A 13,919-nucleotide genomic window follows, 5' to 3' on the forward strand; every position below is an offset into this window, starting at 1 on the left:
CCGCATGAGGCCTCAATTTTCAAGCTGAAAAAAAAAAAGAAGACAAAAGCCTTTTTTTATTGCCAAATAATGGATGTGCATGTTTTCCTGCCTTCTGGAAGCAAAACAAATCTGTCTGTTTTTGCTAAATGATGATCAGAGTAATCCTTCATGCCTATCTGTATGAAAACCGGCTATCTGCTCAATTCATCATCCCCCTGCGTGTGTGTATATGTGTGTGTTGATGCTGGCTGGAGTGGATTGTGAGTTTCTACATGTCTCTGCTGGTGATCCTTCATGAATCTACAAGCCCTTCTGTGTGCGCGTATGAGATGGTGAGAGCGAGAGAGAGGGAGCGAGTTTGACACAGCAGTAAAGAAATTGTCGTCGATCAGTTATTTCCTGTGGTTACATTCATTAATGCCAACCGTTTTTGGCAAATTTAATTCCTCCGCATGTATTTACACTGATGAACCTGGACCTGCTTGTAATGTGTGTCTCAGTTGTTTTGGTCCAGAGCTGTGACACAGAGGTTGGACCTCCTATAAGAAAGACTTTTCCATATTAATTTACCATCAAGTAATATATTCACCAGATAATTTACTCATTTATGAATTCAATATTCATTAGAAATATATTCTTAGTATTGTAGTTTGTTGTAATTTGACACTGAAAATCATTTCAGTAAATATTAAGTCCATACCAATATTAGAAATTAATGTACACACTAAACTATTAGATAAATCACATTATCTATACATATTTCTACTGATCATCTAAAGCTGACGAGTAACATTTAAAGTTTAAAGTTGGAAGAAAATTTAAATAAATAAATAGCTAATAGGGAACATTAATTACCCTAAATAAGCTACTTATTCAGATGTGTATTCGCTGCAGTAATTACTCATTATAAAGTATTGGCTCGTGTCCTATTAAGACTGACTAGATTTAAGCCTGGAATAGTGAAAGTTCATGCTAAACAACACCATATTAACCGTACATAAACCAGTAATTTGTTTACTAATAGTTAATATGTGCTCCCCAAACTCAACTGTTAGCACATTTTCTTAAACATTAAATATATATTACTCACAATTAAAGCAGTAACTGTAGGAAAGAATGATTGGAGTTTATATTTCAGAAAGAAATAAGAAAAAATAAAGATGGAAATTCCATGTAAAAGGGTTTCCATTTGTGATGATGACAGTCAATGTGTTTCACCTTGTGTCATGTTTTATTTACACACACACATATTTACCTTCAAATATGGTTTCATTTATTTCTTCATAATTATCTCAACAGTAACGGTAAGATAACTAATTCTGAAAATAAAAATTTTAGTCCCCAAAACAGCGACTTGTATTTGGCACAGGAAAACAATGCACGCACACACGTATTGCGCACATTAGTGCACACAGCACCAGAGGCATAGCTGGCGTGCTGTCCCATGCTCGATTGCCATCAGACGGCTGGTGGGTGCAGCTCATCGTACCTGCTGGTAGCAGAGGAATTCATTTAGGAACTGGCTGTCAAGCGGAAAGTTTTATTTTACTCATCAATGAGGAGAGGCTGTTTACACGTCCGCCTCCGGTCCCATGCAGAGCTGCACGCGAGCTGCATCAAGGCCCCCTCCCCCCTGCAGCGGAGGAAAATAAGAAGCAGGTTGTTGATGTTGGAGATTGAAATTGACTTTGTTGGTGATACCTGGTGGGAGCGTGTCAGGGTGGATGAAGAAAGGCAATTATGTGATGCTCAGATGTTGCAAACTGACACACGTGAACAAACACGAGCTTGTCTGAAGTTGCTCTGCGCCCTTTTTAAGCGTCGGCGTGATCCAAGGACATGGCAGACGAAGAGTGCGTCCAACGGGAGTCCCAACCTTCAGCCAAGTCACACAAACATGCAAGTCAGAAAAAGGTAGCTGGAATCATGACGTGCAGTTTGGAGACAGAAGCTCAGACTCAGACAGGAAGCAGAGTTTGAAGTGTCAAAGCTCAGGTTTCCATTCCGAGTAAGGGCAAGATAAGAAATCAGCACATCAAAAGGGAGCTCACGTGGAGATGGTTGGAGACAAAGCTAAGGAGGCTGGCGTCAGGTCACCTTCGTGATTCGCACTTTGATGGTTTGGACACGAGGAGGGTAAAAAAAAAAAAAGACCTGTGGTAAATGAGAACATGAAGATGGGTCAACAAGCCAAAAGCCAATTATTTAACAAAGATGTTTAGTTTTAAACAGTAATATCAGCGTTGACGTTTAATTTCATAAGAGCAAAATGTATTTCTCTGCAACCCTCTGTCACCCACTCCCCGGCCTCCGCTGATAACCTGGGCGCACTCCACACATTTAAAATTAATTAAATTGGTTGCTTAAATAAATTGGAAGTTCATCATTCATGCTTTTAATTATGAGCTGAAAAGGCATTCACTGAGCGCAGTGCTATCTCTTCCTGAGCCGCTGCAGCTCCGGCTTGCGGATACTTGGGCCAGAGTCGAATTTCAACAGTCAGAACAGCACATGTCATATGTGCTGTATCTTGTGTGGCTCATGGTTTCAAACCAGGCATGGAATAAAAAGACATTATGACAGGAATGGCTTTGACGCCTACGTGTCATAATGGTAATGGTGAAGTACGGCAAATACCACAGTGCACTGCCACACTTGAAATCTGGATGCAGCCACAGTTAACAAGCCAAAGATTTGAGTTCATTTTGTGCAACTACCTCATAAATAAACTGAAAAAAAAGAAATAAAATCTGCAGCTCCTTAAGACAGAATGGAAAGTGGGATTAAAAAGAAATTCAGCCATAATTCATGGTGAAATATCTGACACAAACAGAAAGAAAAGACTAAGAGTCTCCTCCACATCATGAGCCAGAACAACAATAATCACAGTAATTTGGCCCAAAAGTTGAGTCTAATCCACGTTAATCCCCCACTTCCTCACTAATGGCCCTTATTGCCTGCTTGAGTCACCTGTGATCCCCATCAACATCTTATTGGTACCACCTGTGCATCCGCTCTCCATCATCATGTGATCTCTGCCAGCCAATCGGCTTCCTGCATCGACACCTCTCTCTCTCTCACTCTCTCCTGGAGGACTCACCTTTGTCTCGCCTGTTCGTCTGACACGTCTGCGACAGCTCTGTGGAGGAGACAAAACGCACTTCCTCTTTCCTTTTGTTTCTCCGCGCATCGCTAGACTCCATCATCCCCTCTTCCCCCCCGTGTCCATCTGTTCGTCTCCCAGTGGAGCAGGGTGAGAAGGTGAGACGTGCAGACACACAATCGCATGAACAGTAAACACACCGGTTTCTTCTGGCGCTGGCGACAACAAGGATCATCAAATCTGCAGCAGGAGATCAAACCCAAATGCAAGTCCTTTCTATAATTAATGATGTACACGGTGGAGAAGTGGTTAGCGCTGCAGGCTCACTCTAATCTGTGAGTCCAGCTAGAGGCATCTTTGGGTTTTGAACCAGGTGCATTTGTGGAGTTTGTATGTTCTCTTGTTTCCTCCCACAGGCCAAAAGGTGTGAGAGGTTGTCTGTCCAAATGAGGCCTTTGATGAACTGTTCAGGGTGTCCCTGAGCTCTAGACCTACCAAGGATCCGCTCCTGGTATGAGTTTAGGGAAAAGGTGACAAATAACAAATGTATCAATGAACGAAATGAACAGCGAAAAATGCCACCAAAAAGGCATTTGTGTCCAATTCATAGTAAGTTAAATGGGTGCCCCAATTTAGCTGAAGTTAAAGTGCTGAGTTCAAGGAAAATGGACATCAGAATCGGCTTAAAATTCGATTAAATTTACACTTGACCGAAATATGCGAGCGCTAATTCTCAATGTTCCATATTCGCCATGACAGACGCAACACTTGAGCTGATAACGCATCATTAGCTGGATTCAGTTTCCCCACCCTGGTGGGAATTTTCCACTTGTGAGTGATGTTTCCACGGTGATAAAAGCCCGACCTTCGCCCTCTGACCCTTGCCCCTTGCTGCCCTCGGAGGGCAAGTGCCGTCAGCGCAACAAAAAGATCCATTCGATCGCTGCATCAAGAGAGATTGGTGAATGGAAATGGACGGAGGTGAGTGTGGGTTAGTGCGTGCAGACCTGCTCGCATTCTTTTGTGTTCATCCTTGTGTGAGTGAGTGAGTGTGTGTGTGTGCGTGCATACATACACACCGCTGCAGCTAATAAAAAGGGGAAGGAAAATGCAAATATTTGATCAATTGACAGCTGCTTTAATCTGTGAGCCTGCAGCACCGGAGCTTTTCCTTTGTTGAATGATATTCTCATTTCCTTCGCACACAATTGTTTTTCCTCCCTGTGTTTCTCTCCATCTTTCTGTCAGCGAGGTGCTGCGCTGCAAACTCAGAGTTGGTGTGATTAAAGGAAGGCCTTCCATGCGTATTTACATGAAACTACAATGATGTATAGAAAACCGCTTATTTGCATATTCTCAGGCAGCTCAGCCACCGTCAAGAGCTATTTTGTGTTTTACACTTGCATTCATACACCATTTAGCGATTCACAATCACTTTATCTGATGTGTTTAGAGCAATTTCAGAGCATCATTGTCAGGAAGTGATGACAAACTACTAGAGAGTCTTTACTGGTGCAGTTCATTTCACATATCACGATTTTAGAGGTCAGATAAAATACAATAGTGGGCTTACTCATATTTATGCGGCCTATTATCAAGGTATTACGAACAAGCTTTGAGCAAAGTTAAAGTTCATGAGATATTGCTGTTTTTTTAAGGTAAAACGTTCACATCTAACACTATAATTCATGAAAACACACATTTAAGGTCTGGTTTTTTAAAGATGTGTGTGTGTGCCAAATGAACACAAACTGACAAAGAGCAGTCACAAATGGCAGAGTGCATGGATGTCCTCACTCTTAAGGCATCGAGTACATTATTTTCAAGTGGACTATTTGCGTCCAACGTTGATGCCATGGTCGGCCTGCTGACGTACTGTGTGACCTTCCCAGAGAGAGGCTGGGATTGGCTCAGTGAAGGCCATGTAGTAGAGGGCGAAAATGTATTTCAATTGATAATGTGTCAACACGTAACTCATGAGGCTGACTTTGACATCACCTGAAAACACACAATGTTGATGCATTAGGAGCGAGAATGTGGCACAGTCCCCACTGTGACCAGTGTAGTGAACATGGATGAAGTCAGTTTCTTGGACGTCTTCCAATGAATCCTGAATGAAAAGCATTTTAGTTGAATGGCACAAAATAAATTACACTCAATCAAGTTAATAAAAAAATACTAAAAAATAAAATAAAACGAGGAAAACATTGAGTCGATTTCAATTCTTCATTCAAATTCCTCATTTTACTGCAGACTCCCCTTTGAGCTAAAAACTTGATAGAGAATCATCCAGGAGTTGCTCATCAGCTTTGCCTGGTGATGTAATGTCCCTTCAATCTGTTGCACCATGATACAAGCGTAGCTGCCGGTGGTGTTCTCTGTGGCTTGGCTTATAGGCGGTTGAATATATTTTCAAATACATGTTGTGTTCAAGAAGATCATGTAGAGTCCTGGGAGAGAGAAGGTTAGAGCGAAGCAGACAGATGGCCAATTATTCTAGATTAAATAATAGTGTTCTGTAATTGAATTAAGGTGGCGTGTGGTGACAGAGACTGATGGCGTGGTTTAGCATCTTTGTCTCGACATGTAAACAAACTCCAACTGTCTGGCGGAGCCTGAGTTTGTTTGCATGTGGATGATTAAAAACATGCATGTGTTACGCCCACGTGTGCTCGCCAATAAACAATAGTTTGCTGCTAAATCGGTGGTTAGACGCACGCTCGCGGAGGCTAGGTGTGTGCGCGATAAACTCAGCCGCTCCCACAATAGCACTGGCTGTGAGTGTGTGTGTATAATAAGTGTGAAAAATCTCATTAATGTGGTGTGTCTGGTGAGCTGTGGCTGCCGCTAAGTCCCATGTATTGTCACTTTCCTCCAGGGCCCCTGAGTGCTAGCTGGCTAACTAGCATCATCGCCATGGAGACCCAGCAGCTATTGCTTCCCAATCATCCTCCCACCCTCTCACTGTACACACACTCACTCTTCTCCTTTTTTGTCCTCTGACAAAGCTTGACAAACCACATGTGACTTGGAGGGCTCAGCACTGGGGAATTGTCAGCCCCCCTCGCTCCCCCATCGCTCCACATGCAGTGTAAACCACGAGTAAGAAGCATTTTTATTTTCTACGTTGCCTGTCAGCACAATCCTTTTTTTTCTCTCCATATATTGCAACCTGATGTTGGCAAAGAGGATGACACACTTGGTCCATGAAACACCTTGGCGAATCAGTTTATTATTTTGCACAAACTAAACAATTTCAAAAACCACAACTACTTGTTCATAAAATCAATAAAAATGTACTTGGACAAAACCTCGTCCAACATGTGTGCTGCTGGAAGATTGGGTTGCCAGATCTGCAAGCACGAATCCCAAGACAATCCGTAACTGATCGGTGATGGATTCTGGACCTCGGGGCAAAAGTTAGATCTGATTAATCTATCTCTGGGTTTTGGTCACGAGTGAGGGAATAATTGTGCATGAAAATAACAGATCAGTACATCACTCTTGGCCGTATCTGTGTTTACCGCAGAAGAAAGACAGGACTTTGAATAAACAAGGAAAAAAATTCATACACTCAGGCGCGCACACACACCCATGCCGTCGCAAATAACACTCAGCAGTACTGAAAAAACAAATATTGACAGGAAATGCACAACACATAACTTACTGCGCATTTGCAAGGATGGACAGTAATAACTGAATCTTGCGAAGACAAAAACGGAACGCAGTGGAAATGCTTAGCAGCCGTTGAGCTTTCAGTTTCTTATGTGAGTGGAACGCATACACTTGAGCACAAATGTCTTCAAGCTAAGTGTGTGCACGTGAGTTTGCGTCTCTGTTCAGCTGCTTACTCAGCATCTTTGTTGGTAAATCCACTAACCTCAGGCTGAACAGACGTGTACATCTGTGTCAAATAGAGGCGTGAACGTCTATTTGAATAAGTCATGAACAAGTGGATGCTCTTGTCTGTATGCATCTGTGGGCCCTTGTTAATAGACCAGACCTGGGTGAGGTTCGGCCCGGGGGCCACATGCACCCGACTGCAGGCCTGTTGAAATAATGACTTTCAAACAGGTCAGCTGGTCCTGTTTTATTTGTTTTAATTCACTTTTACCTGAATATATTTACACAACGTAAGTTACTTTATATTTTACGTCATTTTTACCATTTAATTATTAACAAAACCATACTTTAGTGTTAGGTTTATGTTGTGGCATTCAACATTCAAACAGGTCAGCTGGTCCTTTTTTATTTATTTTTTATTCACTTTTACCTGAATATATTTACACAACGTAAGTTACTTTATATTTTACGTCATTTTTACCATTTAATTATTAACAAAACCATACTTTAGTGCATCAAAAACATCATTAACCTCTTCATGTCAAGTGACAATTATGTGATGATTAAAAAAAAAAAGATTTCCTGAGATTATTTTTTGTGTTTGTATATTTTCAAACATTTTTTCTTGTATTGTTTTTTTTTGTCTTTCTCTCTTAGCCTCTCCTTTCTAGCCTTTGAAGTGGCTGGGTTGTATTTGCCTAATGGAGACCTTTCATCACGCCTTTGGTGTTGACAAATTGAAGGCGCTACACGACTAGACAGAGATGTGTGTTCAGGTTCATGTCAAGTATTTTGGCTGTCTAACAACGCAAAAAAAATGAAGTTACTCTAGCAGGATAAATAGACAGAGAAACACAGGCGAGTCCATGTTCAGTGTTCAAAGCCACACACCAGTGGTGACGGAGAAAAAAAAGTGATGGGGGGGAGAATGATTAACCTCCAAGTCATTTACCTAATTAATTCTGTCCTTGTTTTAAATGAAGTGAGCAACCTGGAGCAAGAGCCGGTCAGTGGAGCTCATGTAAAATGTATGTCATTCTATATTACTCTGCGGCGAACAAGCGCTAGTGCTGCTGCTCCACTTGGCAACACGTGTATAATCCAGAGTCTGCTTCCACCCTGAAGGCTCCGCGCTCGCTGGTCGACGTGAGAGCAGCTGAGTCGAAACCAAAGGATGAAGCTAAATAAACTGGCAGCCTGTTGACACAGGTGGGAACGTTTACAACCTTGTCGGCATGCAATTATGGATCTTTATGTTATTATTAATACAGGGCGGGAATTGTATTGTTTCAGATGTCATTTTTCTAAAGCATTAAAGGCTGAATCAGGTCACAGAAGAAGCAGCTCTTCATTCATTGGGTTTTAATGATAATATATTTTTTAAAAATAAATGAGTAGATTTTCCTCAATGGAAAATTTGAATGATGGTTTCAGCGACACCTGTCTCTGGCATGAAACACAGGGGATATAGACTCACAACAAGTCTGTCCTGGGAGTTTAGGATTGAATGAAATGAAATAGCATTTCATTTCTACAATTCATAACAGCTGAAACGTAAACATAAAGTTATAATTAAATAAGCAAATGTGATGTGCATCAAAATATTACAACAAAATTCACTAAATGAGAGAGTATATAACTAAATCAAATAGAATTCTCAATGATAACCACTCTCCAATCTCTTAAAAGACAGAATGTGCCCTTTCGTTCCCTGGTTGTCCAGCATAGATGGGCTTTTATAAAGGAATTAAATTAATTGAAAAAAGATGTATTCATATTTCTCAAATAAAAAAAAACACTATTGTTTCTCTGGACGAATCCTTTCATTACATTTGTGGAAAAAAATTCGATCCGCTTCCATGAAACGTCAGTGTTCATTGCCAGGTCAGGAAGTGTTTATTGTACTGGCAGGAGAAGGTTGGATCTTCGAGCAACATGAAGCTGCTCAGAACAAAACAGGAAGCTAAACTGTTGCCTTGGGCGATAGACTGCTTTCTAACATCACTGGATGAAATCAAGTTTATTGTTTCCCGGAGCACACACACCTTGCTCGAGTGTTTTCCGGAGCGTTGTGGAATTCAAAAGTGAGTTTCCTTCAAAGGGCCGAGCGCCTGACGGCAGCTGCAGAGAGCAGCGGAGAATCTGAGGGAGAATTCCTGCGGTTTCGCACTTGACTCTGAAAAAAACACGGAGAGGGCAAATCCACCGGAAACCTGTCGTTGGAGGACTCCGCCAGCCTGCAGGTTGTAAAAGTTCCAGATGCCTGCCGCCTGTTTGGGGTCCAATTATCTGCTGACTCATGTCTGAGGTGGTCCATCGTCAATCATGAGTGGAAATGGAGATGGTTTAGCTAGTTTTCATCTTTCTATTGACACGGAGTCATTGCTTAACTGTCCAAGCCAACTTGCTTTGTCACACATTGGAACAGCTGCTTTATCATATTTCAAGATGGTGAAGTCACAAATGCAATATTGGTGAAAATAAATGTGGAATAAATTGAAGACTTTTTTTTATGGAATTTAAAAAATAAATGATTAATCAACATTTATTTAGTGATGCATTACCTAAAATCGCAAAATGAAACTGTTGATGCATCTGAATATGTATTTAGCAATTGGATTGGTTTATTTTTTAGATTTCTTATTTACATATACATTCATTTCGACTTTCAAATTGCATTTAGAGTTTCACGTTTATTCCAGCATTTATTGTGACACATAATAAAATGATTTTATTGCAACGCAGGTCCTGCTTTAGTTCTCTGCGTATACAAATGTGGAGTCAGTGAAGTATGGAAGCTTTATTGCTAGTTAGGAGAAGAAAGCAGGAAGAGAGGGGGAGGAAAACAAGAGAGTGGGTGGGATGAAAATAGACTCTGTGTGTGTGCATGTGTGTGCGTGTGCATGTGTATGCGTGTGTGCATGGCTCTAATCCCTGCTACAATCTGGGGCCATAATGGTGGAGCCGGCTACTCCAAACCCCCAGGAGCAAGTCCACTCCAGTCAAGGGGTTGGAGGGTGCAAGGCTGGGGTCAGAGGTCATCATCTGGATAGTTTTAACCACAGGAGGACGTCCCCCTTAGCGCTGATTGAGGTCATGCAGAGTAGCCCCGAAATAGCCGACGCATTCATCTGGAGTTTCCAGGCTCAGGTAGCGCGAGGTGGAGCTGAATTTAAATGGGATGAGATTCTCTGAGCCTCTGAATGAATCCCATTGTGGCCTTGCATGATTTATTCAGAGTGTAATCAACTGCTTTCTGAGAATGAAAGGCATCAATGGTTAAATATTTTCTGTTATATTGAGGATGTTGCGGTCGACACTCATCCATCACTGTCTGACGCTCTGCTGCAACCGTCCCATGTCCAATCCCATCAAAATTTGACATCAATGAGACTCCCCTCACCATGAATGACATGTTTGTTCTGGTAAAAACACAGTCATACACATCAACGTGGGCCTTTCTTTAGTAGCAGAGCTGAATTCATTGAATTGCTGAGCTGCATTTGAGGTCTTTATTTGAGGGCAGTTTGTCGCCTCTTCCTGAAACTGGCCACTTTATCCTCTAGACTTTTATGTTCTCCCGCAGTGTTAATAACATGACGTTTATTGAGTGTGTTGTGTAATGAAATAATGCACAATCTTTTCCTTCCACCGTTCTGCTATGGCTCTAATAGGATGCAGATGGCGACCAGAGGTTGGCCGGCGGGCGGTCGGTGCCGCAGACAGAGGCCGGCGGGGAGTGTCCCGAAACGGTTACTGTGCCCCACATGCCACACCTCAGGACACAGAGGGATATTTACAACAGAGCGATGGGGTGTCAGAAATATTGTCCTCTGTTGGGTCATTCGATATCCACTGCTCTGTTTTTATTACACAGTTCTTCTTGAACTTGGTTCGAAAGTGAAGTTTTAAACACAAAAACCATTTTGCTGCAAATTAGACACATAAATTGAATTGAATTGAAGGATAAACTTCAGAAAATAAATTAGTGAGTAAAGTCTGATTTGATAATATTAGAGAATAAATGACTTAAGTGATTGTTTCAGACAAATTCTTGACTCAACCGGGACTGTGGAAAATGAACGCAACTACTTGTAGCTCACTCGAGGTAAAGACCTTATCTTGGATCTCGGTTTTTGTTCCGACCAAACAAGCACACGTAAGATAACCAATCAGGTGTCAGCTGAAACAAGTGGCACCAGTATGACAGTCAATAATGGAGGACACCTGAAAAGTGTAATGTAACTTTAAAGTCCAAAGTTACACTTAAATGGCTCACAGGAATCATGCAGCTCTGACACACAAGTGTGAGATATGAGAATAATAATGCTTGTTTCTTATGTTTTTTTATTTGTGGGGAAATTAACAAATCTTACAACACAATGTCAGAAAAGGAGGAGTTAGTACAACAGTGTTAACTGTTGTATTAACAGTTAATACTGTTGTATTAACAGACCAAAACTCTGTTTGTATGTAATGATAAACCCATCATTACATAGAAACACCCCTCCCTATCCCCTCCAAACAAAAAAAAAGTAATTAATTATTCTATTTATCATCTCATTTTAAATTCAACATGTACTTCAACTGTTTTCAGCCTTATAACGGTTTGCGGAGTGATCCAATGCGGTTGGCTGTATTTACTTTTTTTTATATATATATATATTTGAAGGAAAAAGTGTGAAAAGTTTGTTAAATAATATTTTGGGATATTCATTGCCATTGCTTTTAGAGCTGATAACAATATATTATAGAACTGTTCAGATTAAAAGGAGATCATTTTTTTTTAGTTCTGGATTGACAGAATGGGCCAAAAAAATCACCAACAGCAGATGTGCAGAACTAATGAGTGGTGTAGTCTTAAACGCTGCCCATTCCTGAGTCGTGTTCTGGCGAATATAATTGTTGTTTTCACCCATGAGCGACGGTGGGGAAACCCAAAATGGGTTTTGTCAACTTGGCCGGGGCTCTCGGTGGGACAGGGCCTGGTGCGCTGCAGTGGGTGGGAGGGGAAACCTTTCGATTATTCTTATAAATCCTCTCCAGAATGTTCCTGTGGAATGATGGGATGTGGCGTTTCAAAAGAGCCTTGGGTCAGAGAGCCTTTGAACTTTGACCCCTGAACCGTGGCACCCCACAAAGCCAGTGGACAAAGAGAGGCAAAAGTTATCCCTCCAGAGCATCATGAACAGAAACTCCCCTGAGGTTTGTTAGCGCAATGTGTTTGCTCAATAAACATGTCTGAATAACTGTGTATTATTTTAGACTGTTATTGTAGTTTATAGCTGTGTGGGCCCCGGGGCCACATCAGGCCGTGGAGTAATTAACCACTCAGTATTAACCATCTCTCTGAGAGATCAATAAATTTAGTGTAAATATTATCAACATCGCGTGCCAATAGAACCTCTAGCATAGTCGAGCTGGTCACAATGGCGTCTACTCAGCTCACAGCTGGTCTTCGATAGACTTCAATAAAATGTCCTCACTGAGGACAAGGACCTGGGTTTTTACGATATAGTCCAGAGCCTCTTTTGTCCTTTGTAGTCTGTGTGCTAACGTGGAGGGTGCCGTTCATAACAATGCCTGCCCACCTCCGACAGCGCCGCCTGAGTTCCTGAGCAGTATTTTGAGAAGGACATGAAAGTGTTGACCACCAGGGCATGACCCTCAGGAACACGAAGATCGGGACAACCACACGGATGGTCCGTTTCAAACTCACCGCTGGGGGCCAAATCAGTCTGCAACATTAATGGGGTCATAAATACATGAGCCTTACATATGCACTTCAGTTATAATCAATAATGGGGGTGTAACTCAGAAACAAGCCAATGTGTTTGGACTTTCAGGGACGTTTGGAAAAGGGCTTAAAGATGATTTGTTATGGTGGTGGTCTGTCGGTTCTTCTTCTTCGTCTTTCTCCCTTCAGCGGTGGCCACAGCGGATCGTCTTCCTCCATCTCACCCTGTCCTCTGCTTCCTCTTCTCTCAAACCTACAAACCTCATGTTCTCCTTCTCCACATCCATAAATCTCCTCTTTGGCCTTCCTCTCCACCTTCTGCCTGGCAGTTCCAAGCTGTCGGTTCATGAACCTTCTAAAATGGCCACCTGTCAGACAGTCAGAATCCAGACATTTTCATTGTATTAAACACAAGACTGAATCGAATCACTGGAAAAAAAAAAATCATGTGACAAACTTGTGATCTTCCACTGCCTCTTCTTCTTCGCTCTGTAACACTATGGCACTTCGCACTTTTTTAAACAAGAATTACATAGACAAAATACAGGTAAGGCAATAATATTGGCATAAAAAGATAAAATCACAGTGACAGTGGAAAATGGAGAGTGATGCCTCTCAGTGCCTTGCTAGTGTAGAATGCTGCAAAAACCAGAACGCTTCTGAAACATTTTTGCAATTGGCTACAGATTGATGGTTATTTGATCAAAGATGGGAAATGTTTGGTGAAATCCAAGATGCTAATGCTCTGCCGCACTTCCATATCCAACCATCCCTTTTCTCTGACAGCCGTAGGTCAGGACACAGAGTGACATGTATGTCCCCCTCAACATGCTCGTGATGAATGAATGATAAACGTAGGCTTTAACCTGTTGCCTCAAATTGTTTGCCACTTCTCTGCTTAGGACTATAATACAGGCTATCCTCGCTTGGGAATTGAGGTTAATCTTTGCCTGAAAATTGAAAATATATTCAAGTATTTCCTTCCATTTTGTTCAAAGAGGAGAGAGAACGAAGTGTCAAGTTCAAATCCAGTGAAGCAGATTTTATTAAGTGAGGATAACTTAAAACTGGTGCAACGTGAAAACAGGTGTGAGCTGGTTAGGGGCAAATCTGGGATTCATTCTGTGTACCAGAGTGGACAAAAGGATTTGTTTTAACTGTGAACATCGGCAGACGGTTGTTGAATCTGCTCCAGCGGCAGAAATCAGCCGGAACGCCGCTCACTTTTGATTACAGCAGTGAAACACTGGATGT

The sequence above is a fragment of the Synchiropus splendidus genome, chromosome 4 (genome assembly GCF_027744825.2).
Source record: "Synchiropus splendidus isolate RoL2022-P1 chromosome 4, RoL_Sspl_1.0, whole genome shotgun sequence".
NCBI classification, from domain to species: domain Eukaryota; kingdom Metazoa; phylum Chordata; class Actinopteri; order Syngnathiformes; family Callionymidae; genus Synchiropus; species Synchiropus splendidus.